General features: G+C 39.6%; 1 long non-coding RNA gene across 1 annotated transcript in view; it reads right to left on the bottom strand.

Annotated features, from left to right (window-relative positions):
• LOC310637163 overlaps positions 1-20,343 on the bottom strand; it is a 554,476-nt gene that overhangs the window by 33,666 nt on the left and 500,467 nt on the right. The window lies entirely within an intron of this gene.

Below are 20,343 nucleotides of genomic sequence, written 5' to 3'. Positions count from 1 at the left end.
GGAAAAAAGGAAACCAAAGTAAAATTGGAAGGACAATTGTGGCCACATGATTTTCCACTTAGCAATTGCATCACTTAGCAACTGAATTGCCGGTCTCAATTTTGATTGCTAAACAAGGACTATCTGTACTCTAGTGTTACAGTGACCTATCTACTGAATATTCACTATGACAATTAAAAAATATTTCATCAGACACACTGTCCACTTGTGACACAACTCAGAATCAGAAGAATTACCAGATCTGGGCTGCAGAATTTGGACAATCATTAGATGGCAACCAAAAGATAGTGAAAACACTAGTTCTTTTTGCTAACTATTGGTTACCTGGATTTTTACAATCCAGATCTCGTAGTTTTAGATTTAGTCACATTTTCTTTTCCAAGAGATCTGTATAAAATTTGCTCATCAGATAGTGGAAGGTTTTGGATAACTGTGTGTTAACCATGAATTTCAAAACTTGGTCCTCACACAAACTAGGCTGAAATTTTGTACCAGTTTTCTATATTTTTTTCCACCAAATGTGGTTTTATATACCCAGAGCTTAAGAGTTACACACAGAGTCAGTTTTAGCTTTAGATGCATGTTGTTTAATCACTCAAACGTGCACTCATTGTGTATTATTTTATTCCACCAAGCTTGAAATTTGTAGCTCCCCCACTCCCAAAGCGAGGAACTGACATGGACTTTATAAAGAGCTATCAAACCATTCAAACTAGTATAATTCTACCAACCGCAAAACAGCACCAACATTTTATACTGGTTTTGAACCATTTTGTCTACATAGCCTGGAACCTCTATCACCAAAGATAAAATAGGTGCAGACGTTTCAAATCAAAACTCATCAAAAAATACAATTTTGCAATATTCAACCTGAACCTGCAGCAGTGTGGTATCAATTTGATATCATTCTTTTTCACCAAGCCTGAATTTTGTATTTTTTTCCCTCCCCCACCAAAAGAAGTGCAGCTCCAGACAACCAGTGATTGGTGATTGGAGACCTTCCCTGCTTTTGAAAATCTTGTCACCCTCACAAGATTATGGCACAACAATAAAAGGTAAAGGTTCCCCCGCACATGCATGCTAGTCGTTTCCAACTCTAGGGGCCGGTGCTCATCTCCGATTCAAAGCCGAAGAGCCAGCGCTTGTCCGAGGACGTCTCCGTGGTCATGTGGCCGGCATGACTAGACGCCAAAGGCGCACGGAACGCTGTTACCTTCCCACCATAGTGGTCCCTATTTTTCTACTTGCATTTTTACGTGCTTTTGAACTGCTGGGTTGGCAGAAGCTGGGATGAGTAACAGGCGCTCACTCTGTTACGCGGCACTTGGGATTCGACCCACCAAACTGCTGACCTTCTGATCGACAAGCTCAGCATCCTAACCCACTGAGCCACCGCGTCCCTTACGGCACAACAATACGACAAACAAATATTATCAGACTATCTGTCAATGAATTATGTAGATTGGAAGATATGTAAATTGCAGAGACTCAGACACCTACAGCATCAACTTTGATCACAGGATTTAGCTCACCCCTATAACTAAAACAGTTCGAAAGCACGTAAAAATGCAAGTAGAAAAATAGGGACCACTACGGTGGGAAGGTAACAGCGTTCCGTGCGCCTTTGGCATCTAGTCATGCCGGCCACATGACCACGGAGACATCCTCGGACAAGCGCTGGCTCTTCGGCTATGAAACGGAGATGAGCACCGGCCTCTAGAGTCGGAAACGACTAGCACGCATGTGCGGGGGAACCTTTACCTTTACCTTTTATATCTAAAACATAAGGAAAACTCCACCACCACTCATTTCCAATATGGATAACCTCATAAAACATCGTACCTGCTAATAATTCTACTGATACTGCTTTTTTCCCCCCATTTGACATCACATATAAAATTCTGTAAGTGAAAAGATATTTGAGCTGGAACATTGAAAATGCATGAAAAGATTGATCACCACTGCATGTTCTTAAATATTTGAAGACCGAAAAAAGCTACAAGGGGAAAAAACCAGGGATACAAAGGAGAAGATTGGTGAGTGGCGATGCCAACTTTCCATGGTGTTACTGCAGCTGGGTCTTTAACTGTAGTTTTAGATGGTAATAGCAGGATTCACCTGTTGTACTAAACCAGGGGTAGGCAACCTTGGCTCTTTTATGACTCGTGGACTTCAACTCCCAGAATTCCTGAGTCAGCATAGCTGACTCAGGAATTCTGGGAGTTGAAGTCCACGAGTCATCAAAGAGCCGAGGTTGCCTACCCCTGTACTAAACCATACTGTGATGTGTTTGGTTTTTATTTGCCTCTGTGGGATAGACTCCTCCTCATTCTATCACCATATCAGCAATGGCAGCTAACTTTTTTTTTTTAAACTGACACTGAAGTGATGTTTTCAATATTCTCCCAACACTGGCCTTGCTATACACTTGCTGATGATGAAGTGACAAAGCCTGGGATCTTCCCAGCTGCCTTTGGCTAATGCAGGCAGGTCCTTACCTCTCCAGTTCCCTGATTTAGTACAGGTAGTTCTCGGCTTACGACCACAACTGAGCCCAACATTTCTGCAGCTAAGTGATTTTTGCCCCACTTATGACCTTTCTTGACACAGTTTTTAAGCGAATCACTGTTAAGTTAGTAACATGGTTGTTAAGTGAATCTGGCTTCCCCATTGACTTTGTTTGTCAAAAGGTCACAAAAGGTGATCATATGACCCTCAGGACACTGCAACCATCATAAATATGAGATAGTTGCCAAGCAGCTGAATTTTAATCACGTGACCATGGGGATACTGCAATGGTCATAAGTGTGAAAAATGGTTATAACTCACTTTTTCCAGTGCTGTTGTAACCTTGAACAATCATTAAATGAACTGTTGTAAGTCAGGGACTACCTGTAATCATCCATCACACGGTACTTGCCAGTGTAGCTACTGATATGCCAAATAGAAGACTTTTACAGATCCTCTCCCAGTTCCCTGCACAACAGCTGTCATTTCATACAATGCATCTGTGACAATCTTTTGCTCCTTCTTTATGATCCACCAACATGACTGCTCACAAGCTGTGTGTGTGTGGGGGGGGAGGTGTTTCTGTGTTGTATATTCCATCCCAACGGTGATTTGTGCAACCCCGGTTGCACAAATTATGGCTAGTGGCCTGGCTTCATACAGTCAGTGTCTACTCTCAAAGTGTAAAAAACTTCATCTCTTTTTCACCATTTCTTTTTGATCAGCTGGCAACTCCACACTAAGCTTAACCATACTAAAAATGATTTTCTTCCAGACACCAAGGGGAACATAAATACCAGTGATACTTCTTCTTTAAAGAAGAAAAATGGTAAGATTAACCAATCTTTCTCCTGATGAAAAGCAGTTGGTGATTTATCATCCACAAATACAACCACAGGCTGAACATGTCTTATAAACTTAGCCAGGTGCTAAGGAAATGTGAATAATTTGTTATGAAGAAATTACACAGTGATTCGTTGAAGTCTAAATGCCAACCACCCTTCTACTTCAAGGATGGCTCAGGGCCCTTCCCACAGTTCACTTAAATTGCTCTCCAGCCAACTATGAACTGGCAGAAAAGCAAATGGGCATAGTTTTTTTTGGCCCCAAAAGAGAAAGTTGTCTTCATTTTCCAGGCAGGAAAAGCTGCTTCTCCCCAACTGTCAACCTCAGAAAAATACCTGTCAATCACAGCCTTCCTGTGACCCTGGTTCAAACTTATGACAGCCGTCCCAACCCCATGGTCACATGATCACATTTTGGATGCTTGGCAACCAGCCTGCATTTAAGTCTGCTTATAGTGTCCTGCAGTGTTGTAACCATGATTTACAATGTTGTTTTGCCAGCAAAAAATACCCATTATGTATTCATTTAATGAATACACAAAAAAGGTTGTAAAATAGGGTCTGGTCACATAAGTGACCCACTGAACACGCAGCATAATTTATGACCATAATTCCGGGCTCAAGTGGTCATACATAAGTCAAGGACTTCCTGTATTAAAAGTCTATTCCAAAATAATGTGTCATCTCAATAATAATTTAAAGTAGATAATATTGTTAGTAATCCTTGTTCCTCTGCTAGAAAAGGGAAGCATATAGAAAACCAATTAGTTTGGCAATACTGAAAAAAACAAGCTCAGCTACCATGCGTAGCTGCCCTTCCCAATATAACAGTCAAAGATGCACCCACTGGGATGCCCAGGTTAAAAAATCAAGATAGAACAAACAGTTGTGCAATGAAAGCTCTGCCCCTTCTAAATATGCATCACATTTATTGATTTAACATATTTAACTAATAAATATTTATATTTATATAACTCACCATGTCATAAAAATATGACTCTGGATGGTATACAAAATAACAATTAAAAACTTCATGACAACTTAAAATCGTCAAAGCTACTTGGCAAAAGAAGAAGGCTAGAGTTAGATTCAACAGAGATTTGACTTGATTTACCAGATGGAGTACTATATGATTAAACACTTGTTTGAATATGGTTAAAAGAATAGATAAATTTTGGATATAAAGGGGCCCTACAGTAAGAGATACAAGTTATACAAGTAGTATAGTATCTTTTATAATATATGAAATGTAAAAATATTGGGATGGTGTATGTGAATGAAAAGTTTGGATATTTAAAGGTAATTAACTTTGAGAAAAATTATGACTGATAAGAATGGTTTGAATACTGAGGGGAAACTAAGCTTAAATAAGAATCTTGAAAACAGGACACATAGTGACTCAATAAGATGACCTTTACAAATACCCATTGAAACATAAGCCAATTAGAAAAGATGCTATATGTTGATGTTATTGTTATTTGTACAAACACAAGAAAAATGTTTGTATTTAACCTTGTATGTATTGAAAGTATTAAGAATTATATTTGTTTAATGTTGTCAAAAGGAGAATACTACTAGAAGAAGAGAAGATCAAAGAAATATGTCATTAAATAATATATTGACTATAGAATTATAGAAATTAATTATTATTGATTGTTTTTAAATATATGAACCAGACAAACGCTGTTTGTTAAGCACTAAAGACTGTTATTGTTAAAGATCAATAAAATATATTAAACAAAACAAAAAACAAAATGGGGCAATGGATGCTGAATGTGGCCATTTTAATCCCAAAGGAAGGAGTAGATGCCAGGTGACAGTGGCATTGTGGTGGGGATGCAGGTGGAGGAACAGACTCAGCCAGTTCCTTTGTCTTTTGCAAAGATTTGTTTTGTAGAAAGATACCCAGCCACCACTCAGGCAATACGAAGTCTGTCCTTAGTATTGTTGTATCAGTACTATGATGGCTAGAGAGCTATAACAGACATTATAAATCACTAGTAGGGATCCATTGTGTGTATGTTGAAATGAAAGCCACTATTAGCAATAGCACTTAGATTTATATACCGTCAATGCTGGGATTCAGCCAGTTTGCACTGGTTCGGTAGAACCAATATCTAATTTTTTGTTCAGTTTGGCTAATTGGTTATGATAAATCTATGAGGCGTATCATGCTGGTGACACCACCACCATGGGGCATGTTGTGCTGCTGCTGATGTCAATGTGTCACACATCACACTGGTGATGACAACGTTGTGTTGGTGATGACGAATATGTGAGGCACGTCGCTCCGGTGATAACAACAATGCAGTGATGATAAAAATATGAGAGCCGCGTTGTGCCAGTGATGACGATGAACAGAACCAGTTGTTAAATTGTTTGAATCCCACCAATATATGCCACTTCATAGTGCTTTACAGCTGTCCTAAGCAGTTTACAGAGCCAGCACATTGCCACAAACAATCTGAGTCCTCATTTTACCGACCTCAGAAGGATGGAACTCCTGGCAGTGAACAGAGTCAATCTGCAATAATTGCATTCTATCCATTACACTACCACAGCTACCACAGTTAGAATTATGAAAGCAGCAGCACTGCAGAAAACTCTAGAGTTGTTGTATATACAAAGATGATGATGCAGGAAGTACTCGGCAACAAATTGGTCAATCCCATTTTCTTCTGGGATGTGAACTTAGCCTAGGACAGGTGGTCAGTTTGGGATATGCCGTATCATATTATACCCAATGTTTTTTTTATTACAAACTACACTAAGCCCATTGCACAAGATGAGTTCACATACCTTACTTGTAATATATTTTTCAAATTGTAAGCATCCAGAATGATTGACTGAAATGGGTGGCTAAAGAAATTGGATGAATAAATAAATTACACATCAGGCTAAATAAGATTTTAGGGACATCAAATGTCCTTAAAATAGTCATATCATCAAACGTACCTGTGACAAACAGAAAAGCTCCCCAGACTGCCCCTCCCCAAACTAAGGCCTGGAGACAAAAGCATATTAAAAATGGTTGCACGAACTGGGTATGGCCAGTCTAGAGAAAAGAAGGACTAGGGGTGACATGATAGCAGTATTCCAGTATTTGAGGGGCTGCCACAAGGAAGAGGGGGGTCACTTTATTCTCCAAAGCACCAGAGGGCAGGACAAGAAACAATGGTTGGAAACTGATCAAAGAGAGAAGCAACCTGGAATTAAGAAGAAACTTCCTAACAGTGAAGACAATTAACCAGTGGAACAGCTTGCCTTCAGAAGTTGTGGGTGCTTCACCACTGGAGGTTTTTAAGAAAAGAACTGAACAGTCACCTATCTGAAAAGGGTATAGGATCTCCTTCTTGAGCAGGGGGTTGGACTAGAAGACCTCCAAGGCCCCTTCCAGCTCTATTCTGATTGATTGATTGGTTAAAAAAAATATCCAGATGGCCTTTCAGAGCCATCAATCAACTCAGTTCCTGACATGACAGGAATGGGCTCATCCTCCCCTGTGCTGACCTCTGGGGAGGTATCTGGGGAGTTGTCAAAGGGAGGCATTACAGCTGGATTTGCTTAAAGACCATGTAATTCACTTAACTGCTGTTACTTGCTTAATAACCATGCAAAAAAGATAATAAAATTGGATGCAACTCACTTAACAGCTGCCTTGCTTAGCAATGAAAATTTTGGTCCCGTTATGGTCCTAAGTCAAGGACTACCTGTATACGCCTCCCAGCTGAAGATTATAAATTATTGCAAACTAATATAAAATAAGGGGGGGGGGAAAGAACAAAGGAAGAAGTCAATGAGATGTAAAGTATATTTATATTACTTTATAATGCAAATTATATTTTTTCTTCTGTACTTTATAACATAATTATATGTATAATTATATGTTAATTATTACAAATTGCTATACTGTTTATATATCTACCTCCTCCTAGTTCCCCACAACAACAACCTTGTGAGGTAAGTTGGACAGAGAGAGAGTGACTGGCCCAAAGTCACATAAAATAAAATAAAGAAGAAAAAGGAAAATAAAGAAAGAAAGAAAGAAAGAAAAAGAAATATAAAAAAGTGAAAGGAAAGAAAAAAGTTAAAGGAAAATAAAAAAGAAAGAAAGAAAAGATACAAAGAAGTGATTTCCAATATTCTTTACAGAGTTATAAGTACAATTAAATTTTAACCTCTCCCTCTAATGCTACTCTTCTTTCTATAATTTTCCTAATCATCAAATCACAAGTTCATTACTTATATTTTTATGCAAAAAGTCCGCAAGAGGTTTCAAGTCACCAGGAAATGTAGGCAGTGTCTTTTCTCTATCAAAGAAGTTAGTTGATCCATTTCAGCAGAATCTGTGAATTTCGTTCATAGTGGATGTTGAACCATTCCATCTCTTTCCATGTAATAATCTCACTGAAATGATCATGTATTGAAATAATTTTCCGTGGCCTTTTTAAAAACAGTTTATCCATTCGTCCTTAAAGGAAAAGTTCCGGCTTCAGTTGAATATTAATTTTTTAAACCCAGTGTTGTAAAGCATGTCACATGTTCAATGCCCATAAAAGGGGGTTGGGTCTCCAGTTCCACGGTTGGACAGACCATCTTAACTTTTTTAACATCCCCTTGCAAAAAAAATGGGCCTGTTTAAAACCCACCAATTACCCAGATGGAATTTGAAGTGTCTTCCTTTTAGTGCCTTCACTTCCACTTTATCTGCCGTTTTCTTTTCTTCCCTCCAATCTTGTTTGGCAAGCTCTAGTTATTTATTTATTTTTTTGCCTCTGTCTACTGTTTATTTACATTTGACTTAGCTGTTCCACTTATCTCTACTGTTACACCTTGATCTATTTGCCTCCCTCAGGATGTATTTAAGCTGCACTAATCTAGGAGGCACTGAATTTAGCATAACTTGGCTTTGAAGGATCCCTGCCTTGGTTTGCACTGTGAACAGCTTTTCTCTTTGCTGCACCCTTTCGCAGGCAATTCCCTTGCTCTTGGCAAGTCTTTTTTCTTACACACTACCGTACATCTTTTATGAAATTTTATATTTACATGGACCTAAAATGTCTTGCTGAATCACCCTAGTGTCAGTACAGTATCTTCTCATAAGAACACCCAACCAAAGCTTTGGAAGATCCCAGACAAGATATTCTAGTACTGATGCCTTGTATTTCTCTTCTAGAGTGATATTCAGAGCTTCACGTATGTAGGGATGATCACATCATCCTTCATTCATTTGTCCAGTTTGAAGTTGTAGTGTATGCTCTTAAAGCATACATGGAATGTCAGCACAGCAGGGGGCTGGACAGCTCTAGGCTATAACCGCTTTTGGCGGGAAAGCCTGAATAGAGCAAATCGTTGACAGCCCCAGGGCATGGTCAGCTCTGGTGGGAAGCCAGGGTTTAAATCCATTGGCCACCTGCACTGGCGGGAAGCCCAGGTTTGAATCTATTGGTCGCGATTCACCTGGGCAGGTATAAAGAGACGCCAGGTAACCCCTTTGCTCCAGTTTCATTCCTGATCCAATAAAGAAGTACTACCCAGCTCAAGTGTCCGTCTCTCTGTGCGACCACACGACATTTCAGAAGTCTTGTTAAATTGGTGGCTATCCCAGTGCAAAAGAACCATAGAATTTTGTCAAGGTGAAAAGCCAACTTTCTGAGTTCTCCAGAAAACAGGTTCTCTATGTTGGCCTCATCCTTACAATAGGAATGGGCAACCTGAAATACGTGGACTTCATGGAGCCTCCAATACCTTCTGCCCAAGTTGGAGAGACGTAAATTCAAAGCCTGTGAAGTTTTAAAAAAGTAAAACCAGGACTTTTTTTGGTCATAGAATGCTCATAACGGAGTTCTGGCACCTTTTTTGGATGGAACCTTGTAGGGTAAGCAAGGCGGGTTGTATGACATATGTGAGTTCCGGCACTGAGCAAAACTAATACTGTAAGCTTTGTGGAACCAATTAATTGGACTTCTTAAGGACACCCAATCCCATCAGATGCAAAATGGTGATTTGAAATGTTCAACTCACTTCCAGCCTCACAAGTCATGTCTCCTGCAAAATGCCTGGATGCAGCCTCCAGGCCAAAAATTGTTTCCCATTACAGATACAAAGTACTATCTGTACAAATGGCAAGAGCACCCTTTTTTTTCTTTTTTTTTTGGCAATAAGCAGTCTCTATGGGCCCAGACCTTGCATCTCTGATAAATCAATAGACAGTGGAAGGCAGTGGAAGAGAATAGAGGTTTAATTTTTCTCCCATAGTGATCTCAGTTGCACTGGAGTCCATGATGTGGGAAAGAAGTTTGGTTGGTATGGGGTGAAGCCATCTACAAAGATTAGTTAAGTAAAGAACTTCATCCTTTTCCTGTCACATTTAACTAGGACTTTTTAGTATGACAAAGAGGAGGACTATGAGTGACATGATAGCAGTCTTACAATATTTGAGAGGCTTTCACGGAGAGGACGCAGTCAACCTATTCTCCAAAGCACTTGAGGGCAAGATAACAAGTAACAAATGGAAGAGTAATTCAATCTAGAACTAAGGAGATATTTCCTGACAGTGAGAAAAATTAATCAATGGAACAACTTGCCTCCAGAAATTGTGGGTACTCCAACACTCAACGTTTTTAAGAAGAGATTGGACAACCATTTGTCTGAAATGGTATAGGGTTTCCTGCCTTAGCAGGGGGTTGGACTAGAAGATCTCCAAGATCCCTTCCAACTCTGTTAGTCTGAATGATCCTGAATTTTAGAGTTTATAGAAATAACAGGAAAACTCCACCTTTTCTGTATTGACTTCATTTATTTATTTTATTTATATCCCCCCTTTTATTTTATTTATATCCCCCCGTTTTCCCCACAACAACCCTGTGAGGTGCCTTGGGTTGAAGGAGTGATTGGTCCAGGGTCGTTCAGCCATTTTTTTTTCACTTTCACCCCCCTGCATAATTTTATATGGCTCTTATGTATTAAGCATGTATTCTAATATGTGCTTGCAGAAGTGTTGCTGTTAGCCTGTGACTGTTCTTTGATTGTCCTTGTTCATTCCTGTTCTCCTTTACATAGTAAATAACCATTTCAGTTTCTGTAATCTTATCTGCTTAAGGTTACTATATACATTTAAAATATAAGGTGATGAATGCCATCTCTGGAGGGCTGGAAGGAATACTTCAGTTCAGGTGGGGTGGGGGAAGTAGCCAATATCCATCATGGATGAGCTGGAGTTAGTAACCTCGGTGGCACTAGGTTACACATAGGAGTAGCAGTTGAATTGTCTGGTGCAGTTCTCAAATTGGGGGAGCTTTAACAGTTAAGACTATTTTAAAGCATATACTGCAATGTTCAGGTGTTTCTTGCTTCAAAATAATGGGAAGCCATTCAGGTGATGGTTATTTAGAAGAAGGAGAGGGACGAGTTGCTTACCCTTACTTTAGCCTTTGAACTTGCTCAGACAGCCATTTGCCTGAAATGGAATAAGGTTTCCTGCCTGAGCAGGGGGTTGGACTAGATGACCTCCAAGGTCCCTTCCAACTTTATTATTATTATTATTATTATTATTATTATTATTATTATTATTATTATTATTATTATTATTGTTGTTGTTGTTGTTGTTGTTGTTGTTATTATTATTATTATTATTATTATTATTATTATTATTATTATTATTATTATTAGAAACAGCTGGTATTTTTTACCAATTTGAAATTCCTACTGTTTTCTTATTGCTACCTAATAATACAGCTGCTGGCTCTACCACTTTTAAAATTCCCTATTAAAGTAAGGGATATTTCCTCTCCTCCGTGACTGGAAAGTTGAAAGCTTAATACTTTCCAATCTGATCAAAGTACACTTCCAAGTTGACCTGGGGGTGGGGGTGGGAGAGAGAAGGAGGTGTGCCTGCTTCCTTGCCTTAAACTGCACTTTAGTGTTTAAAAATCAGACACACAAGTTTTTCCCGTCGACCGATCAGCCTTCTCCCCATTGGCTGTGTCTCCGGTTACCGTGAAAAGCACAGCTACAGGGCCCAGTTGAAAAATGGACTCTCCTAGAATATGAGTTTCATTAGTCATTGATATACAGCCAGAGATGCTGAAACTATTCCCAGTTCAGGTAAAATGAAGATTTGGCCCATTCTGGGGATGAAAGGAGTAATTTGTGGAGAATATGAATTAGTCTCCCAAGCTTCAAGCCTGCTCCTGGTTGCGGCATTGCTGACAAGTACTCTGTCCTCCCTTCTCCTGGAAATGAATGGTGTTATTAAGTGTAGAGATTGAAACCTTTTCATATTCTTACACCCCAAAGGCACTTTTGGCAGTACTTCTATTCATTCACTCAGCAGAAGGTGGAGTTCAACAAACAGACTTACACATAACCAAACCAGTGGTAAATAGTTTTGCACAAGCAGATTTATTTTGGGGAAAAAAGTACCATTTCTGCACAACAATTGAGTTCATAAGCAGAGATATACAGGGTTTGGGTTGGATTATTTGTTCATGTGGCAGGGGTGGGTAGTGCTGTAGATTTGGCAGCTGTAGCCCTTGATATTTTAACAGTGGCCATGGTGTAGTCTGGAGTGAGGAATTCAGGTTTTGGATTGGGATTTCCAGCTTATAAAGGGTGTAAAAAAGCACTTGCAAACAGTTGGAACTTGCTCTTGTTTGTTTGCTTGCTAGCTATAGTGATTTCACAGTATTTTTTTTCTTTCCATAGCACCAATAAAATTTGAAGCCCAGAACAACTTGTTTAACCCAGCTTTCTGTCTATGGGAATCTCTGGGAAACAGGTTAGATGGCTGGTTAGAGCTATCTAAGGTCCCAATAGTGCAAAAACTTGCATGTGCGCTTACACTTGTCATAAGGACCCAGCATTGGGATAAGGAATATTGGGGTCCTGAGCTAAATAATACTCTGGGATCTCACATCTATCCTACTTTTCTGTCTGGAATGGATTCCCTGTTGTGCGATTATGAAGCAGCTCCTGGGGATGGAAGTAACACTCCCCTACAGAATTGGTAAAGTTCAAGGAACCACATGCAGAGAGAAAGATGACCCACACACAGGGTAGCTGGATTGCACAAGTTAAAAATGATCTATATACTTTACATCTATAACTGAATCAGACATACCATGTTAGCAGTTGGGTGTGTCCTTTTAGCTGGTAAGCAGCTATACCTGAACATCTGGAGTTCTGCAGAGAGGTGAAAAGCAGAGAATACCCACTCTGATGATTCAGGAATGGATGTAAGTACACAGGGTCAATATCTAGATTGCAACCATTCGACTTTATCCACACAAAACAGAGTTGCCACCTTATTTGCTCTGACTGCCACAGACTGACTACCATCATTTAGCAGTTAATTATGGGTTCCACTCATTTTCAGGGCAGGCCCAGCATCTCCTGCCAAATTTTTATTGTATATACAGGCCATTTAGATGACAGCTGTAAACCTTAGGCACTGCAGCAGTAGACAAGATTCTTTTGTATCAGGAGTCCTCTAGGACTCTATTCTTCGGTAAACTAAGGCTGGTTGGCTAATATAGCCTTACAAAGTTGTTTCTGTGGATCCCAAGAAGACACATTATGGTAGTAAAGTTGGCAGTGTGTGTGTGCAACTCTGCAAAATCTGGGCTTATTTGCACATGCTCATGCACCCTATATGTATAACATCACCCGAATCTGATGCACCCATTTGCATTATAATTCTGGAAATCTGGGACAAATTGGAAGTCCCAGCCCATTTTGTTCATATGTCCCACTCACATAAAAGCCATGTGCTAGTTATAATTGTAGACTAGCTGAGACTAACAGTCAGACCAAAGCCTCTGCCACATTTTGCATGGCTCATGCTTTGCCATGCTTGCTAGAGTTATGACCAGTATTGTCATGTTAAAAAGTTATGCTTATACATCTAAGAAAGCTCCTTCCATCTGGATGGATCCCAAAGTGCTTTACAAGCCTCCGAGCGATTCACTGACCTTTGTGCATTTCATTGTTAAAATAACACAGCGATCGCTTTTGCAAACACTGCAGAAGTACGGTCACTTCTGGACTAAAGTGCAGCAAATGTCCACAACTCAGAGCAATGCTACATGCTAGGTTTAAGGACAGCAAGCAAGGAAGAATATTCTACCCAATGGAAACTGCACAAGAAAGTTTCAGGCACAAAGCATCTAAATGGCAGCTAGGGATTCAATGAAGACGCCAGCACAAATACATGAAGTGCTTGCATTATCTGTCTTCCTCTTTCAGCCTAGATGAGACTAAAGCACGCAAGAGATATCATGAGGAGAAGAACAGCTCAGAAAGGGAATATATCAAGCAATCATAGCTAGGCAAAAGTTTTACTTTTGATCTGTTACCTTCAGGCAGGGGTGTCAAACTGCCATCATGTGACACTGGGAGTTTGACAGCCCTACAAGTTTCAGGAGTGGCTCTTTCTGAGATCTACTGTTGAAATTGCAGCTAAAGACAAAGAGATTATGCTCTGACTACTTGAAAAGTTGGGAACCCTAGCTTTAGCCTTATTTTTAACACACTTATCCAGGCCACAGTTAATCATACCGTATGATAAACTTTTAAGAATTAAGTTTCAAACCAAAATGATCTTTAGTTTGCGTTCATATGGCAAAACTCAGTTGCAGCCCAGTAGACCAGGGGTCTTCAAACTTGGCCCTTTTATGACTTGTGGACTTCAACTCCCAGAATTCCTCAGCCAGGCACGCTGGCAGAGGAATTGTGGGAGTTGAAGTCCACAAGTCATAAAAGGACCATGTTTGAAGACCCCTTCAGTAGACCAATCTAACCTGATTTCTAGAATGCAACTGCTCATACCTGCCAACTGATGGAAATTTACAATTCTACCTAATGCAAGGATATATGCATTGGAGACAACAATTCTGACTTTTGTTGAGATCAGCCACAATCATTCTTCTCAGTACTGATGTCAACACGATATGACACAAACAACTCCCTACTTCACTTGCAAACCTCATCAGTTAACCCTGTGTTATTTTAAAGAGCCTTACATCTTATTCCTGAAACTTTTCCCACTAATAAGGCATATCCAGTTGATGCCTCACCAATGTTATCATTCTGTGTTTTGTCTCCCTCTCCCCCCACTTTGGATTATATGTTTGCATAAATGCTGCTTTTTGCAGAGGGGGTGCAGTAGCACATTCACCTAGCTAAGAACTGAAATGGCTAGCAAATACCCAATAATATATTGTACTCGTGGTTGGCCCTTCCTGGGGGTGTTGAGGTAAGGACTCCACGGGTGGTGTAAATTATGCCTCTCTGCTGTAAACAGCAAAGGAGGAGATGATGGTCTCCATCATCTTACGTTTTCACACATGTTGCTTTATCTGGTAGATTTCTTCCCAGAAGCAAAAGCCATTGTAGCTCATGTGTGTTGTTTTTCTTTATCCCTTCATCTTGTCTTCCTTAGATGTTGCTGTTCCTCTGACATTATCTCCCCAGGAAGAGTAATGCTTCACTGAAGCAGAGGAGATTACTTGCCAACAGTAACGTGCTTACAGATTTTGTGCTTGGTGCCCCAGTTATACAAGAGGAAAGCACTTCAGATATTGTCTGGTTTTTCTTTTTTCCCTGGAGTGGCTCCCACTGAGAAGTTTGGTTTTTATTTTTTTTAAACAAACTTCATTTCCTCTCCTTAATTTTATTCAAGACTGAATAAATACTGTGAATGTAATCTAGTAGAAGTGAAGGCAAATCATTTTGAGGAGGTCTTAATTCAGTGGGAGAGTTACATGCTTTGCATGCAGAAAATCCCAGGTTTGATCCCTGGTGTCTCTGATTAAAATGGTCTTAGGTGGCAGAAAAGAAATCTTTCCCTGAGACCAGGAGAGCTGCTGCCAGTCAAAGTGGACAGTACTGGGTTGGATGGTCCAATGGTCTAATGTAGCATAAAATAGCTTCAGAATTTTCCCAAGGCATTGTAGGTTGGTGCGCCATTGGATGACTTTTTATAACTCTGCAGTTCTTCTCGACACGCTTTTGTGCAAATCAGCTTTTGTGCAAATCAATGCCAGTTTTTTCTAGTTATAAGAGGGTGAATTAAGCTCTCTCCTCCAGTGAGTTTACAATGGAGGGCCTACTTTAAGACAAGCTGTTTGTTCACTGGCTAAATATTCCCTTCCCTTCAATTTTGGTGCTCTACAAAAAGGTACAGAACCAACTTTCTTCTCCAGAAACTCACACACACAATAACAGCATCTGTGTCTGGACAGAATAAGGGGAAAAAAATCAGATTATAGAATACAGAAAGACAAGGAATTTATCCTATGCAGTGGAAAGAAGATAGTGTGAAGAAGTACAGCTAGGATGATATGAGAAAGTTTTTTCTTCTCATGATTCAATGCAGATAAAACTGTTCTTTTATGCACATTTCCTCTAAGGGTCCTGGGTGAGCTGCTAATATGAAATGGCACATCTGTCAGCTAGATGCTATAACTAATTGAATATACAGTATCAATGAACTTCTCATTCTCCACCATGGAGCGAACACCAGAAAGTGCTAGACTCCTTTCTTCATTTCTTTTTTTGGGTTACTTTTCAGTGACAAACAACAACCAACATCTCCAAACTTGGCAATTTTAAAACTTGTGGACTTCAATTCCCAGAATTCCCAGAATCCCCCAGTTTACCAAACTTCCTTATGACACACTCAAGGGGGCTGAGGGGATATTCCTACTTTTTATTTGTTCTAACAGGTCTTCTTGGGCTGAGCCCATGTGTCTAAGTCACTCACACCACTTGCACGGCCTGTGGGGCCACAAGAGATCCACTGACCTTCCTTGCAATGTGAACACCCCCGGTCAATGGCACAACAGCCTTGTGGGTGGCCATGGGTGGCTAAGATCAGTATCATGCATAGGCCTGGTCAACAGCAGGAAATATTTAAGAAGCAACCACATACCACAGAGCAACTACAAAGTTCAACATTCACAACCCGTTGGAGCATGAGAGTACAAGGATGGCCCTCCTTGCTTTCTAAACACCGCCAAACATTAGTGGGGTCTAGGTGTGGCTAAGGCCAACCCTTCCGCCCAGCTCTGGTCAACGGTGGGAAATGATTCAAGGAAACAAGCACGCTGGCACACTGTAGATAAGAGGGGAGAAAGAAAGCAGAAGTAGCTAAGAATGTTGCCTTTCAGGTGTTTCCATAAAGACAGCATACGTTAGGACATTGGGTGTTTTCCTTGCTGTCCTTTCATGACCCTACGTCCATGACTTTGCAAGTGCCCAAAGACAGCAGGGCCATCTGCATATATTCTCAATTGATACTTCCTATGCTATCTCCTAATTCCGGATCAACAAGCCATGCTATTAGACTTGTGGACTTGCTGGCTGGGGAATTCTGGCAGTTGAAGTCCACAAATCTTGAAGCTGCCAAGTTTGGAGACACTTGATCTAGATCTATTTTTCCAAAACAGGTAATATAATAAGCCCACTCATTTTGCAACAAAGATGGCAGTGTGTAATAGATTACTCACTGTAAGGCAATTTTGATATGATTTTTAGAACAAAAGAGATGTGCAGGAATGCGGAGAATTGTTATGACTATAATTGTTCTTAGGCTCAATTCTAATTAACAGGTTAGAGATTAATTGGCAGTAGGCTAGATAGGTAGACCAATATTCTACCCTGCTATAAAGCAATTCCACATGCTTCTCTGAATTCAGCAGTTTTGGAGATACTTCAGTGACAATAAATTAGTGTTCCTCTGGGTCCCTCAAAAGCTTCCTTGCTAGTCTCCCTTGATAAACTCAGAATGGGAGACAGTTACCAGTAGGAAAGATAGGTACAGCTGCTAAATGTGGTGTGTATTCTTTCAGTAACAAATAACTCTCAGGGGAAAAATAAATTATAATGGATTAAAAATGAGAAACACTTTCACTACAGAAGGAAGGGGGAAAAAATCCCATCTGGTTATTATGACTTCAGTCCGGCATTGAAAAGAGGGGCTGACCAAGGTTGGATGGAGAGTGGCTGGCATTTCTTTTATGATGAATGTAACACATACAGTGCTTAGTAGAAATAGGCTGAACTGAAATTGGGTGGAGAATTAATTTGTTGGCATTGTTACACTAGATGGGGGCTCTAGACAAGTGCTGGACACTGTAGCTATTTCATAATATTTTCACACCAAACCATACAATAAAACTTAGAGGTAGATAATCCTAACATTTGCTCTTCTGAGCCCTGACAGGTGCTGAACCAAATGGGATACAGATGGTACCATGATCAGAAGTGTTGGTCTCTGCTGTAATTATGTTTGCTTTTTAAAAGCAGAAACTACATGTTGGATGTAAGAGCTGACCAAAATCAGAAGTCCCATGTCTCTATCTCAACTCCTCTCTGTCTCAGAATTGCTTAGTAATTGAAAAATATGTGATGAAATCAAATTGCCTGGCCATTCACCTCTCTGAACAGTGGCCAATAAATGAATGGGTTCATTAGGCTACATCTCAACTTTCAGATTATTGAAAGTTGGAGGGAAAACAGATGAAGAGAGTTTTCTGACCCACAGAAAACAGGTTGCATACACACGATTTTACTTTTTGGGCATAATTGTAATCTCTGTCTCTCTCCCAGCATGCCCTTTTGTTCTGGCCAATTTTAAAGGCTGTTCTGCTCTCATCTCCATTTCTATGACAATGCTCAACCTTTGCTGCTAGGAGGAAAAATCAGCTGTGAACCTAGTGATCCTCAAGAATATTAGGCTTTGTGGGCACCCTGTTTTCTTCTCTTGTCCTTCACTGAAGATCTCTTTCTCAGGCTGGGAATACAAAGACCACTGAGAAAGCAATAGCACTTAGACTCATATAACACTTCATAGTGCTTTATAGCACTCTTTAAGGGGCTTACAGAGTCAGCATATTGCCCCCAACAATCTGGGTTCTCCTTTTAACAATCTTGGAATGATGGAAGGCTGAGTCAACCTTGAGCCAGTCAAGATCGAACTCCATACTGTGGGCAGAATCAGCCTACAGTACTGCATTCTAACTACTGTGCCACCATGGCTCTTCACCATGATGATAATGATGGTGAAAGAACTATCCAGATGGCAAAATGAGTGACCTTTCTAGTCTAATATTTCAAACTAAAGGCAAGGAATTCTAAAAAAGTGAAAAGCCTCTCCACAAATCTCTACTATGAGATGAGTAACAATTAACTTAATTTTCTTATATGGGGCATTAGATCATTCAGATCATAGTAAATGTGCGACATTTCCACCTTCCAAAGGGACATTTATTTGTTAAGCCTCCTCTTAATTCCTAAAAATGAATGAATGGGTCAGAATTTCATTTATCCGCATTGCTCTTTCTTGAAAATAACACCTGTTCACGTCTCAGTGCTGTTATGTATGCCCTACGTATGCCCACCAGGTTTCTGTATTCTATATCTTATGAGGAGAATTATTAAATATGTTAAAAGATTGCTTTAAAACCCTCCCCCACCCGCAATCTCTTTATTTAAGATATACTTTTTTAAAACAAAGGAAGATTTTTTTTCTGCATTATTAAAATAAACCATTAAAAATGTTGGTTCTGCTGTACCTTTTAGAAAGCGGTGGTTGAGAAATAGGAGGGAATTAACCAGACACAACAACACTGCTTGCTTATTGTCTCTTTGGAGCAACGTTGCCTAAAAGGCTCTAGTGAGTTTAAGCTATTTATTACAGAGTCCTGGTATTTCACTGGCACTTAGCTTTCTTAATATATGCCAACCTGAAAGGGATGGGATTGTCCTCTCAGATGGAGAGAAATACTTTTTATTTAAATCTTTACATCTAGTCCCTCCATTCTAAGGACATCCCTCCCTTTTCTTGTTGTTATAGTGATGACCAAATGCTTTGGGAGCTCATCGTAAAACCCAGATTTTATCGTTAAAGAATGCTGTGTCCTTGGAGGCCATTATTTTCAATGCCATGTTTGGGCATGAAATGACCATTGGTCAAAATTCTTCATTATGTTTTGAGTAGTTGTTCTTTTCTCAGACGGTGATGGATTTAAATCAGATGCAGTAATATCGAATGCTCACTTGCTTAAAGAACTGCATTTTTTCTAGGATGTTCCTTCAACTTCAGCCTCTTTCATGAGGTAGAAAGATGTCAGTACCCCTCAGGTATAACTGTGGAAACGGTAACTTTTCATTTGTTGAGTTCCACAACTGATGTTAAGCTATAGAGGACAGGATGGAACATCTATTGTAATAGCACCTTAGATTTCTTAGCTTTCTACCATGTAATACTTTATGAGAAATCAGTGTTCTTTATCATTAATGAACTGTCATAATCATTCTTAAAGGCCGGGATAAATAGAGAAAATAAAACATGTAGGAAATTAAATGAATAATATCTGAGTCAACACTCTGGTTTGGTTCTGTGTTAGCATGAATTAAAACTATTATGGGCCAAAGGGAAATCTAGCTAAGGTATTACAGCAAACATCAGGACTATGACTGCAGGTCCCATAGAACTCACCTGACTGAACAACAGAAGTAAAACTTATCCAAGTTACTTTGTATGTTTGTCAGTAGATCTGATAAGCAAGTGGCCCTATGTCCCTGAGCTCTTATCAATTTATTTTGATTGGATTAATCTTTTTGCACTTCAGTTATGTGTGCAAATTAATTATTTCTACCTTCAGCATCAACTACATGGATTGACTGAAGCTGAGCTAAACAACTAACTCACAGTACAGTACAGATTGAACAGGTAGAAACCTGCTTTTGAGCCATTTCGCAGTTTGTGGTACTCCGATGTCACAAATGCCAGAAGGGGCTTTAGATTATGTTTTGTTTGGTTTAGGGGCTTGGCACTATTGACTGTTTTTTTTTTAACAGATGCAAAATCGCTAATACAAAATCACATCCATAAAAAAAATTGTATAGTTGGCAAAGAATACTTTGGGGGAAGTGGCATGTAAGGATAAAAGATGAATTTTTAGATAGATTTTTTTTGAAGAAAAAA

This window comes from Vipera ursinii, assembly GCF_947247035.1.
Source record: "Vipera ursinii genome assembly, chromosome: 3".
NCBI classification, from domain to species: domain Eukaryota; kingdom Metazoa; phylum Chordata; class Lepidosauria; order Squamata; family Viperidae; genus Vipera; species Vipera ursinii.
This window is presented reverse-complemented; position numbering and strand designations above follow the sequence as displayed.